At 40.8% G+C, this 13611-nt stretch overlaps 1 long non-coding RNA gene across 6 annotated transcripts; it reads left to right on the forward strand.

The window, feature by feature from the left end:
• Positions 1 to 1742: 1742 nt before the first annotated feature.
• Positions 1743 to 10257, forward strand: LOC110016795 (uncharacterized). Of its 6 annotated transcripts, none has more exons than XR_013650705.1 (6): positions 1743 to 2419; positions 2760 to 2819; positions 3411 to 3503; positions 3654 to 4764; positions 4854 to 5106; positions 10182 to 10253. It is a non-coding gene; the product is annotated as an uncharacterized LOC110016795 (long non-coding RNA). The 6 variants fall into 6 exon arrangements; XR_013650701.1 differs by having other exon boundaries at positions 1744 to 2419; positions 4854 to 5140; positions 10146 to 10251; XR_013650702.1 differs by having other exon boundaries at positions 1744 to 2419; positions 4854 to 5127; positions 10146 to 10251.
• The last annotated feature ends 3354 nt before the right edge of the window (positions 10258 to 13611 follow it).

Below are 13611 nucleotides of genomic sequence, written 5' to 3' on the forward strand. Positions count from 1 at the left end.
CATGCACACACACACACACCCTCACAAACACACACACACGCATTTCGCAAGGAAGGTGGGACCTTGGACCATCTGTCCCCTACCCCATCCCTGGTAAGGGGTACTGGACCCTTGGCAACAGGTGCTGGACCTCGCCAAATTTCCAACTGTGGCCGAGCCTGGTCGGGCCATGTTTACAACTCCCCTCGTGGGCCCCCTCTTTTACCTGGACGGGGGCGGCTGGCCCCTGCCTTGCTCCTTTCTGGACCAACCGTGGGCCAGGTGGGTGGCTGCCTGGAGCGCAGAGCGGGTCTTCCTTGGGGGTTTCCTGGCTCGTACTTGGGGTTGGGGCGGGGGGATGCCCAGAACTCCTGGGTGGTGATGAGATGCTCGTCTGGGGCTGTGGGCACCCTTCTCGGGTGGTGCCCGGCATTGGGCCCTCCTGGTGCGGCGGGGGGGCTGCTCTCCTGGTTGGGCTGGGGTGGCACTCTCTTTCCCCCCATGCCTCCCTGCTCTCTGGCTCTGGGGGCCTAGCGGCAGTCCTGCTGGCCCTGGCCTGGGTGGCAGATGTGATCGCCTGGGAGGCGGTTGTTCTCTGCCTGCTGCCGTGTGGCTTTGGGTGTTCTGGCTGCCGCTGCTGCTGCGGCGGGGGTCTTGGTGTGGGGGTGGCTGGGCACTCTCCCTCCTTCTTTTTACATTCCATCATCCGTTTTAGAAGAACATAAACACTCACCTGTGCACAGGTGTTAGCTCACCTTTGCACTAATAGTTTGCATGTTCGAATGAATGAAATATTTCACACTAGTTGGTTTGAAGGCATAAATAAGTATGCGTCTGTGAACACTATCTGTTTTGTGTACATGTTGAAATGTGGACATTTTTGCAGCTAGCAGGTGTGTTTATAACATTTCAGTGTGTGTGTGGACAGGCCCCGCCCTTTGAGATTTGTACTACATCTGAACCTTACCATAATGATAAACATCCAGTAAACTTGTTGCTCTATGCTGCTTCATGGTTTTATCCCCCTCCCCCTCCTATGATCACCCTCCTATCCCCCCCTAACATCCCTCTCTTCTCCCCCCCCCCCTTCCTTTTCCGTCCGGTCCAACACAAAAGATTTTCAAAAACGATTAAAATGAATAGAGTTTGTCCTCGATTACTAAAGGGGTTTATTCAGACATACCTCTGGTTTGTCTGAAGATTAATAACCCCTTTTGTTAAAGTAAAATATGTCCAACACAAGAGGCCTTCAGCTCTCATCTGCCTGTCCAGCTGTTGGACAGGACAAGTTAAAAAAAAAAAAAAAATTATAATGTGCGAGTAAAAGTGGAATGGAGGGGGGTTGCCAATGAGGCCCCAAAGAGAGTCTCCACCAGCATGTCCCACCCATCCAGTTCCCGGAGCCCTACGTGCATGTGTATATGTGTGCATGTGTGCACGATATGTTAGGGTGGGAGCGGGAAGGAGCAGGCGGAAAATGCTCTGCAGATTCGTTTTAACACCAATAAGCGTCAAAGTTCTTGTTATTTTTTTATTTTATATCAATTACAAAAAAGTTTGATCTTAATGTACAAAAAAGGATGAGGATTATGTTATAAATCTATATTTAATTTTATCATATGTTACTATTTATTTTCCCTCTGTTAAATTTACTTGTCCATTTTAATTAAAGAAAGAGTATTATGGAAGTGTATTGCATTCAATTAAAATAAAGGGCAACCTTTTTGCCCATTAAAAAAACAAAAAAAGAAGGAAAAACAAAACAACGGGTGATCTTTGTTCAAATGTTTTCCATAATTTTTGTTCCAAAATTTCCAGAACTATATAAGCAATGAACTCCAAACAGGCAGGACTCTAACCTCATCTACTCATAAAAACTAGAAGATGAGCTGCAATTAAATGATGAAGAGCCGTGGCTCACATTTTTAAAGACCCCAGCATGTTTATGGAGTTTCCTTTTTACAAACAAGATCCAAATAATCAAAAATCTTTATCAACACCATTTGAATTACATGTGAAATAAATAAAAAATAAAGTTTTAACCAATCCTAAAATAGACGGATGTTTTAGTCATATTTATTCATAAAAGTTCCTCACTATACAAATAAGAAAAAAAAAACACACAGCAGCTCGAATACAACATGGGAATTAGTTTGCTAACTTAAAAAATGTTGGTATCCACGGTGACCAGATTATATTTTTACACAGAATTGAATAGACTAGAATCTATATCTTCTATGCCGTTCTTTTCTGTAAAAGTCTGGATTGAATTTGTTATCTGACAAACTGTTGGTTGCCACGGCAACCACATTTTATTTTGATTCAAGGAATCAGTTCTCAGAAACCTCACTTTGTGCTGAGACTTCGCTGAAGACGGTACAAAAGCGACTTGAGAGATTTATTTTCCGAGTTTCTGAAGGAAGCCATACAGACCTGAAAGGTGAGTTTAGAGCTTTTTTCTTTCTGTATCTTTTCTTTAGGAACACGGTCGTTTCTGTGCATTTAGCTCAGATAATGTTAGCATCCACACCAGACACATTTTGTCATTATTTTGATATTATAACACATTAACTTAATGATCTTAACTTTACATATCAGGTCGATCATTAATAAGTTCAAGAGCTTTTATTCCTCTATTTTTGCTAAACCTTTTTTAAAGGACGAGACTGTAGAGAAGAAGGTAACGTTTGCATGTTTATGTGGATGAAAATAGTTGTTAAAAATGAGAAACGTTTGATAATTCTGTACTTTTCTTCACTTTCGCATGGTAATCTTTCCAGATGTTTCCAGTTCCTCGTCATCTCCAGGACCACAGCTACTGCAGGAGGCCGGGGCAGAAGGTAAACAGACATCTGCTGTTGAGAAAAGGGCAGAAATGATGCTGAATGTTACTAAACCAGTCCCAGAATCTCCATGTTATGTACTGGATCTCACTGTAAGTTAGTGCATGTTAGATCTTTAGGATTTGTCTGGAAGAACAGCTGTTTTTGAACGGCTGTAGGTTGGAAAAGTCCATGAAAGATGATTGTCTCATTTCTCAGCACAGGTTTCTGTCAGTCAGGTTGTGTTTGATTGGAAGCAGCTCTGATGTTTGACCTTTTCTAGTTCATGTTCTGCTGGCAGACGATCCTGCAGACGTTTATTTGTCTGCAGTCTGCGTTTCACTTGCTAATCAGTGACTGTGTGGCGTTTTCCTTCAACAATTAGAGGTCAAGACATGAGAAGTCCTGACTGACGTGTCCCACATGTCTGTCATCTGTTTCAGTGTTTCTTGGTTGATGGCAGCTGGGAGACAACACTGCCATCTAGCTGACTCATTTTTGATTCATTAGATCAAACATGGAATCATTTGTCTGAAATTCCAGTGATCCGTGTGATTAATTAGACGAGATTCCCAAACCCTCTGACATCCAGATCTGTCTGTTTTCCAGAGACGGCGAAAGCAGCAGGACAGCAGCTCTGGAAGGGAAGACGAGCCTCCAGACAGACAGCCGCGTCTGAGTGCTGCTGCTCCACAGCCAGATGTGAGCATTCCAGATGTTTGTGGAAGAGTTCCTTTGCTTTGAAAAGAAACAGAACTGTGGTGCCACACAGGCCTCCACCTGCTGCAGGTGTGGTGAAGGTAAAGATGCAGCTGAAGGGTTTTCTGACTCCCGCTCCTCTGTCTGTCAAAGGTCCCGCCTCCGATCCTCCAGGAGCCCGAGGAGAGCGTTCAGCCCGCCGCTCCCCAATCTCCGCCGATGCCTGACTCTGTTGCACGGGCCATTCGGCTTATTAGGGAATGGGTGGCTGACTACAGCCACCCATTCCCATACAGCTGGGAGATGTAACACACACACACACATGCCCACACATGCCCACACATGCACACCCACGCACACACAAACTCACTTTTTACATTTCACTTTTTCTTAATTACCTTCTGTTTTTCTAAGTCCTTTAGCAGAATGAAGACGACATTTAACTCTTTTCACTTTGAGTCTTTTAGGTTTTTCTTTAAAAAAAAAAACATCCAGCTTAGTTTCTTTCTTTTACCTATTTCATTTTCCTTTTACAAGTGAAAAAAGTTTTTTGTCCTTTTTTTTATCTTATTTTTTTTGTTTCATTGTTTCCATTTTATTCTTTGAGTTTTTAGTTTGTAAATTGCCTTTCATACCTTAAAAAGTAAGTTTTTTTCCCTTTGTAAAAGTTAAAATAATTTCAATTAGTTTCCTCCTTTTTTCAATGTGAACTTTTATTTACAAAATAATAATTACCTTTTCAAACTACTTCTCCATTTTTTTGAGCAGCAGAAACACAAACCCCTTTCTCTAAAAATCAGTAAGTTTAACTTAAATTAGTCTTTAACTTTTAGCAACTTGTGTGAAATAACAAACAAAAACAACAAAAATGACAAATTCTTTTTTCAATTAAAGGATCATCTTCAGGATTAAGGTGAGTCAAACTTGAATGATTTACACAGATTGGTTACAGGATTACAGAATAACATCTTTGTTTTGTTATTTTAGATGTTTTTTTGCATTTAAATGACTACCATGATATTTTTTAACCATTTGTTGTTGTTTATGTTTACTGTTTGGAATGAGACTAACCAAGTCGTGGTGAGTAGAAACACTGTTTCTTTCAGCCTTTTCATTGCAAACGTTTAGCTCTTATTTTGAAATGGTTTTGCTGTTATTGTAATTATAATAATTAAGGGGATATTTTGTGATTTTTTTTTCTTGTCCTCGGTGTTGGTGAAGAGAACACCAACACTAAACTCCATCTCCATCTCAGAAACACGCTGTAAGTACGGCAGCCTTTATTTTGAAATCCCTACAGACTCAAAGACGCAGATAGTTCCAATTTTCTAATGAATGAGAGTTTTGCTTCAGGCTGGAGGATGGATGGAGTTCCCAAAGGCCTCATCAATCAGAATCTGGATCCCAGACATGGGGAGCTCCAGTTTAGAGAATCGCCATTCTATTTCTGCTTCATGATTGTAAAACATTTCAAGATGCAGAGATGACTTTTCCTTTTCTAACTTGTTCTCCGTCTCCACAGGACTGAGCCTCCAGCAGAACAGTGCAGACCAGCTGGAGTCTGTTTGTGTGCAGAGGAGCAGCGTTCTTCAGGATGACCAAGGGGGTTTTCCAGAAAGCAGGTTATGTGAGTTACCACGGTAAGTTTGAGGCTAAGGAAGTTGATAACCTCAGCTTTCGGTTCCAGAAATGGAGGTATGTTTCAGGGTATGTCAAGTTGCCATAGCAACTCATGCTCTGAACATAACCTGGTCTAGAGCAGGTTTAGTTGAAGGTTAGTTTGTTTTCAGAGAGAGGTGAAGCAGCATGGCGTGTCCATTTGTAGATGATTTAGTGGATGAAGACGCTCAGATAATACTTTTTCCACCGTGAGAGGGTGATAAGACCATGTATGGATGTTGGAAAAATAATCTTTTATACATTAATCTAACTTAATTATTTGCTTCAGTTAAGATAAATCATTTTTTTGATAAGTTAGCTTAAGAATAACACGTAGTTTTCAGACATTTATTTTACTTTCATTCAAATTAATTAAATGAAGTAGGTGTAACTTTGGTGCTGCTGTTAGATCGGCACCGCAAGGAATTGTGGGATACCATTCCCTTTGCCTGTCTGGACGCTGTGGAGTTTAAGTGTGGGTTTTTGACCAAATGTTTTTGGTTGTTTAGCTGTTTTACTCTGTTTTACTGAGTTATTTGTCCTGCTATGTTTAATTCTTTCTGCACCCTGAGTGAGATGGACGGAGAGAATGATGACATTATATTGTAACTCCTACTGTATTCTGGAGCAATGAAAATGTCAGATGTGATTAAAGCTGTCATATTGCTAATTTGTTTTGTTTCAATCAAATTATTGTTATGGAAATGAGAAAATCTGCAGCTTAACTTAGACATATGAGAGTTCAAGAAGTACAATAAATTAATATGGAAAAACATTTAATTGAATTGGAGAAAAATTACATTTACATATATAAATATGTAAATTTGAGTTGTAAAAACAACTATTTAGTTGGATAGACATTAGTCTGAATTAAATTTAACTCAAGTAATTTAACTTAATTACTTGTTACCAAATAAGTAACTGTAAACAAGAAAAGTATATTTATGTACACCCCTTTTACGCCCATAAAAAAAGTAAAAGTTTCTGCTTCAAGAAAAAGAACGGACAAAGTAAACGCATTCGTTTCTGATCTTATTTCCGATTACATTGTGATGTATATGTACATATACAACGTATAAAACTTAAATGAATTCATTCAATTGGTAACATGTAATTGAGTTAAATTTATTAAACCTAATTTCTTGTCTCTCCAACTCCATAGCTGTTTCTTCTTTCTCTTTCGGCTTTTCCCATCAGGGGTCGCCACAGCGAATCATCCTTTTCCACCTCACTCTATCATGAACATCTTCTACCCTAACGTTAGCCAACTTCATGTCCTCTGTTAAGACATCCATATATCTCCTCTTTGGCCGTCCTCTTGCCCTCCGGCCAGGCAGCTCCATCTCCAACATCCTTCTACCAATATATCCACTATCCCTCCTCTGAACATGTCCAAACCATCTCAGTCTGGCTTCTCTGACTTTGTCGCTAACACAGGCAACATGGGCCGTCCCTCTGATGTACTCGTTCCTTATCCTGTCTAACCTGGTCACTCCTAAGGAGAACCTCAACATCTTCATCTCTGCTACCTCCATCTCAGCCTCTTGTCTTTGTCTCACTGCTACCGTCTCTAACCCATAGAGCAGAGCTGGTCTCACCACTGTCTTGTACACCTTTCCTTTGAGTCTTGCTGACACTTTTCTGTCACACAACACTCCTGACACTTTCCTCCAACCGCTCCAACCTGCCTGCACTCGCCTCTTCACCTCTTTTCCACACTCCCCATCACACTGAACTGTTGACCCCAAGTACTTAAACTCCTGCACCTTCTCCACCTCAGCCCCCTGTAACCTAACGCTTCTACCTTGATCCCTCTCGTTCAGACACATGTATTCTGTCTTACTACGACTGACCTTCATACCTCTTCTTTCCAGAGCAAACCTCCACCTATCCAGCTGTTCCTCCACCTGCTCTCTACTCTCACTGCAAATTACAATGTCATCCGCAAACATCATTGTCCAGGGAGATTCCTGTCTTACCTCATCTGTCAGCCTGTCCATCAGCATAGCAAACAAAAAAGGACTCAAAGCTGATCCTTGGTGTAGTCCCACCTCCACCTTGAACTCCTCTGTCTGACCTACAGCACATCTCACCACCGTCATACTTCTCTCATACATGTCCTGAACTACTCTGACATACTTCTCTGCCACTCCAGACGACCTCATACAGTACCACAGCTCCTCCCTCGGCACCCTGTCATACGCCTTCTCTAAATCTACGAACACACAATGCAGCTCCTTCTGACCTTCTCTGTACTTTTCCATCAACATTCTCAAAGCAAAAATGGCATCAGTGGTGCTCTTACGGGGCATGAAACCATACTGCTGCTCACAAATCTCCACCTTCTTCCTAAGCCTGGCTTCCACTACTCTTTCCCACAGCTTCATTGTGTGGCTCATCAACTTTATTCCTCTATAGTTGCTGCAGTTCTGCGTGTCACCCTTGTTCTTAAAGATCGGGACCAGAACGCTTCTCCTCCATTCCTCAGGCATCTTCTCACTCTCTAGAATCCTATTGAACAACCTTGTTAGAAATTCCACTGCTGCCTCTCCTAAGCACTTCCATACCTCCACAGGTACGTCATCAGGACCAACGGCCTTTCCGCTCTTCATCCTTTTCAGAGCCTTCCTAACCTCATCCTTTCCAATCTCTGCTACTTCCTGCTCCACAACAACCACATCTTCCTCCCTTCTTTCCCTGTCATTTTCCACGTTCATCAGCTCCTCAAAATACTTCTTCCATCTTTTCTGTACACTCTCCTGGGTTGTTAGCACCTTTCCCTCTCTGTCCTTAATCACCCTTATCTGTTGCACGTCCTTCCCATCTCTGTCTCTCTGTCTGGCTAGCCTGTACAAGTCCTTCTCTCCTTCCTTTGTGTCTAACCTGTCATAAAGCTCATCGTAAGCTTTCTGTTTGGCCTTTGCCACCTCTCTCTTCACTCTACGCTGCGCTTCCTTGTACTCCTGTCTACCTTCCTCAGTCCTTTCTACATCCCACTTCCTTTTAGCCAACCTCTTCCTCTGGACGCATTCCTGTACTTCCTCATTCCACCACCAAGTCTCTTTACCGTCTTTCCTCTTTCCAGATGACACACCTAGCACCTTCCTACCTGTTTCCCTGATAATCTCTGCTGTAGTTTCCCAGTCCTCTGGAAGCTCATCCTGACCACCCAGGACCTGCCTCAACTTCTGCCTAAATTCCTCACAAGTTTCTTCATTCTGTAGCTTCCACCACTTGGTCTTCTTTTCTGTTTTCCCTCTCTTCTTCTTCCTGACCTCCAGAGTCATCTTACACACCACCATGCGGTGCTGTCTGGCTACACTCTCTCCTACCACCACTTTGCAGTCATTAACCTCTCTCAAATGACCTCGTCTACATAGGATGTAGTCCACCTGAGTACTCCTACCTCCACTTCTGTATGTCACTCTATGTTCCTCTCTCTTCTGGAAGTAAGTGTTGACTACAGCCATTTCCATCCTCTTCGCAAAGTCCACCACCATCTGTCCCTCCAGATTCCTTTCCTTCACACCAAACCTGCCCATCACCTCCTCATCACCTCTATTGCCCTCACCAACATGCCCATTAAAGTCTGCTCCAATAACAACTCTCTCTCCTCTGGGAAAACTCTCTATGACCTCATCCAACTCACTCCAGAATCTCTCCTTCACTTCTAACTCACAGCCAACCTGTGGCGCATACCCACTGACTACATTCACCATCACCCCTTCAATTTCTAACTTTAGGCTCATCATCCTGTCTGAGACTCTTTTCACCTCTAGAACACTGTTTACAAACTCCCCCTTCAGAATCACACCTACCCCGTTTCTCTTCCTATCAACACCATGATAGAACAGTTTGTATCCTCCTCCAATACTACGTGCCTTGCTGCCCTTCCACCTTGTCTCCTGCACACACAGTACATCTACCTTCCTTCTCTCCATCATGTCTGCCAGCTCTCTGCCTTTCCCTGTCATTGTGCCAACGTTAAGAGTCCCTATTCTCAAACCTATGTTCCTGCCTTTTCCCTTCTCTCTCTGGCCACGGACCCTTCTGCCTCCCCTCTTTCTTCCACCAACAGTAGTCAAATTTCCACCGACACCCTGTAGGTTAACAGCATCGGTGGCGGTCGTTGTTAACCCGGGCCTCGACCGATCCGGTATGTCTAAAGTGTGGATGATTCGCATGGTTATTTTGGCAATTTTTACGCCGGATGCCCTTCCTGACGCAACCCTCTCTATTTATCCGGGCTTGGGACCGGCACAGAAGTTACTGGCTTGCAACCCCTGTGGCTAGATTAACTCCATAGCTGTTTATACAACTCAAATTTAAATATTTATCTAACTAAATTTCATATTACTCCAATTAAATGAAACGTTTTTCCATCCTATTTTATTTTACTTCTTGAACTCTCACATGTCTGAGTTTGAGCCTGCAGATTTTCTCATTTTTATAAACTTAAAATAAATGATTCAGGATGAATTTACAATATTTACCATGTAATTAAATATCACGACTGACTGTAACTTCAGTTTTTATACCATTTTGTTGCACTAGAGGTTCTAAATAATTTCATCATCCTCTCCCTCCCTCTCACTAATGGTGCAGAAAGAATTAAACATGACAGGCTCAAATAACTCAGTAAAACACATTAGAACAACTATAACTAAACATATTTAGACAAAAACCTACACTTGTAGAACATACATATGTGGTCTTATCACCCTCTCACGGTGGAAAAAGTATTATCTAAGCTTCTTCATCCACTAAATCATCTTCAAATGGGCACGCCAAGCTGCTTCACCTCTCTGAAAACAAACTAAGCTTCAACTAAACCTGCTCCAGACCAGGTTATGTTCAGAGCATGAGTTACTATGGCAACTTGACATATCCTGACACATACCTCCATTTCTGGAACCGAAAGCTGAGGTTATCCACTTCCTTAGCCTCAAACTTACCGTGAGAGCTAGCATGGGAATATCCCCTCAGAATCTCTGTTTGGAAGTGGACTGTTCCTCTTGACAGCATCCTCCATCCTCATCCTCCTTCATCCTTCACGCCATCCTTCAGCTGTTCAAGTTCAAACAGATCCAATGGAAAGTAGAGGAAAAAACAGATTTTCTGCCATAAAAAACAGACTATAAAATGTCTTTTTCTGCTTTTCTCTTCAGGTCAATGTTAGAAACTGAAAGTGAAGCAGGTTTTAGCTCAAACCAAGAGATCTTCCTCCACAGCATGCTGAGTTATGTGACAAACTTCTATCTGAACTTTGACCACAAATATGTCTTAGTTCCAGATGCTTCATATGCAAAGTAGAGATCTCTGTTTTCCAACAGTTTTCTGACCAAGAAAGTCCTGAAACTGTGTGTTTGTCACAAAGCTTTCCTTCCAGCTCAGCAGACGGCGAGTTTCTCTCATTAATGGTTCTCAGCAGCTCTGGCTCCACATGCTCCAACACAACAAACCTGGACAAACATGTCAGCACCACAAACCAAAGGTCTGAGTGAATGAATCAAATCATTATATGCATGTTTCTGTGTCCTGTAGGAGAGGCGGATCCTGTAAAGGAGTCATGGTGGGAGACAGGCTTTGCACCACGACTTCACAAGACGAGGAGAGAAGATGCTGAGATGTTTGGAACCACTCCAGAGGAAACAGAAACCCAACACGGATGGGCTGCCTCATTCCGGATCCTCTGCAGCTTCAGCATTGACCAAACATGAGGCAACTTTAACAAGTAAGAACCAACATTTGTCTGTGGAACACGACACCAAGACTCAGGGCTCTTTATAAGAAATTAAAGTTTAAAAAAAATGATTTTGATGTTTTCCAGGAGGCTAAAGATCTGCACCTGTTGGAGTTCCTCAAACCACCACTAGGGGGACGTCTGCAGCTGCCACGGGCAGAAGTTGAGGAGACGTCCTTCAGAGATCACAGACTGTGGACGTCCTGTTCAATCCCCACGGCGTCCCTCAAAGAACAACCAGGATGCTGAGCGGGAAGCGACCCCACGCAGATCCATGATGACCCCTCACAGCCACTTATGTCAAAGCAGGAGGCAGACACTAATCTAAATCAACAGTTCTGAAGACCCTGCTGGATCAGAGGAACCACCGCACTGCTGATCAGCTGATCCTCTTTTGGTGCTGAAAGGACGTTTTTGGTTCTGTTTGGTTGTTTTAAACGAGTAAAAGCTGAAAAAATATAGTTTCATGGGAAGTTTTCATTTTTCAATCTTCTGTCCAGCAGAGACAAAAAACAGTTTGAACCGGTTTTACTGGAACTAGTTTAAAATTTACATTTTTTCTTTTTCTAAAAGTGTGTTTGTGTAACATTTCTTGTCTGTTTTGGTCTAGCGATGTTAAAAACTATCTTTGTGTTTCTGCTGCCAGTTTTCAGTGCAGCTTCCTCTTCTGCACTGATTCTTTAAACTTCATAATGGAACAAAAATTTTAAAAATATAAAAAAGAAAACTGTATTATTGTTATTGTATTGTCAAAACTGTACTATAATTAAAAGGACAGCATGTGGTGTTTAAAAGTAAAGGTTGGAAGTCTGTTATAATAGGAAAACTTCACAGAGCCACTTTTTAGTTTTGTATTTTAATCTTTTACACATTTAATGTCACACATTTAAATGAAAATTTCTTAAAACGAGGATTTTCATAGCAATGACAAGGTTATATTTAAAATAAATTAATTAGATTAATAATTAGGTGCATACAAATAATTGCATGACAGCACTATTCTGTTAGAATTTCTATACTTATCCTCTAGTATACTTATTTAAAGACAACTTCAAGTGTACTGCTCTTTGCTGAGGAAACTCAAAAAATAAGATTGCACCTAAAAATGACATTTTCAAATTTTGACGACTTTAAGTCTCTTTTTCTTTCTAAATAATACAATTTTTTACAGTGAGTATTTTTCTGCCAATTTCTCCTTACCGCAGCAGAAACTGTACCTTCATCCGCACCCTGCGCATGCTTCAAATAACTAGAAGATTGCATCCATAGATGATAGACATCTTGTTTAATTCAAAGTAACATAATTAAGTGAATAAACGAAGCTGTTTCTGACTTTAGAGGCAACTTCAACTTTAAAAACAGCTGTTCTTAATATGCAAATTATTACATGCACTGTGACTGGCGCCCAACAGTAGCTGACCTGTACCCCGCCTTCAGCCAACAGCAACCTGGACAGTCTCTGGTGACCCCATGACCCCAAAAGGGAAATAGCAGCAGATTAAGAAAACAGATGGATGGATGGTTTGTTGCTGCCTACTGGCTAAATTGCTGTTCTTCAAAGCTGAACATCTATGTAGAAGCCTATTTTCCAGTTTTTATTTGTAAAAACAGAATAATTAAAAAAGAAGGTTATAGGATGACATTATTCACTGTCCCCGTGTCTTATGTCTGTATGATCATTAATTACTTTCATTTTGTCTTTGAAGTTTTAAAAATGTGTGTAAACCTTGTTTTAATCCCTGTTGTTAGGCAACTATTTTAATTTTGACTATTTTAGTTTGACCCTCTTAAAAATTTTACATAAATTTAGCATTTTTTCCTCAGTTTTAATTACATACCTTTAAAACATTTTCAGGTATTTACCCTTCCAAGGAATGACGAAGAAAACGGGTTGGAATTCCTGAAAACTGTTGTTCTTTTTGTTATGTGGATATTGGAACAACTGAGCATCTTTTCTTTGAATGTTTTTATTCTAACGTCTTTTGGAAAAATTTACATTGTTGGCTTTTCCCCAAGATTCCCTGTTTAGCAAACTTTTCTATTAAGGATGTCATTTTTGGGTTTATTTAAGAAAACAAAAACACAGAAATTTTAAATGTAATTATTTTGGGTAAATTCTATATGCATTAATGTCCATTCCTTAGAATCAAAAAAAAAAATTCAAAATCAAAACATTTCATAAAGAACTGTGGTGCTCTTCTTTTTCATCTATAAACTTCATGGAAAACAAACTTGCCATGGAACTTCAAAGTATCATATGTAAATTGCAGCTTTCTGATAAAGTTAAGAATCATTAAAATGTCTATGTAACCCCCTTTTTTATTTTAATTTTAATTTCTTTTATTTAAGTTTTTTTCTGTATTATTGTTATATATATTTTTAATTTTATCTTGCATCTGTTGTTTGTACATGTCCTGTACTTTTTCTACTTTTCTATTCTTGGCATAATTGAATACAATTGTCACAAATTGTTAACCTCAACTGTTTTTCCCCCAATAAAAATAAAATAAAAATAAAAATAAAAACCTTTCAAAATAAAAGCACGGTGTTAGAATCCTGTAATTCCTAAATTTGCGACTCTCTGCTTCACTAAAGCACGACATTTATTGTTTTATTCCGTCGCAAAATGATAAAGTGGGGACATTAACCTGCTCTGAGCTCTGGAGCTGAAGGTGGTTGGATAGGTGAAGAATTGGGATAAAGGGCATC

This window comes from Oryzias latipes, chromosome 17 (genome assembly GCF_053564925.1).
Source record: "Oryzias latipes strain Hd-rR chromosome 17, Olatipes_Hd-rR_3.1".
Classification (NCBI taxonomy): Eukaryota; Metazoa; Chordata; class Actinopteri; order Beloniformes; family Adrianichthyidae; genus Oryzias; species Oryzias latipes.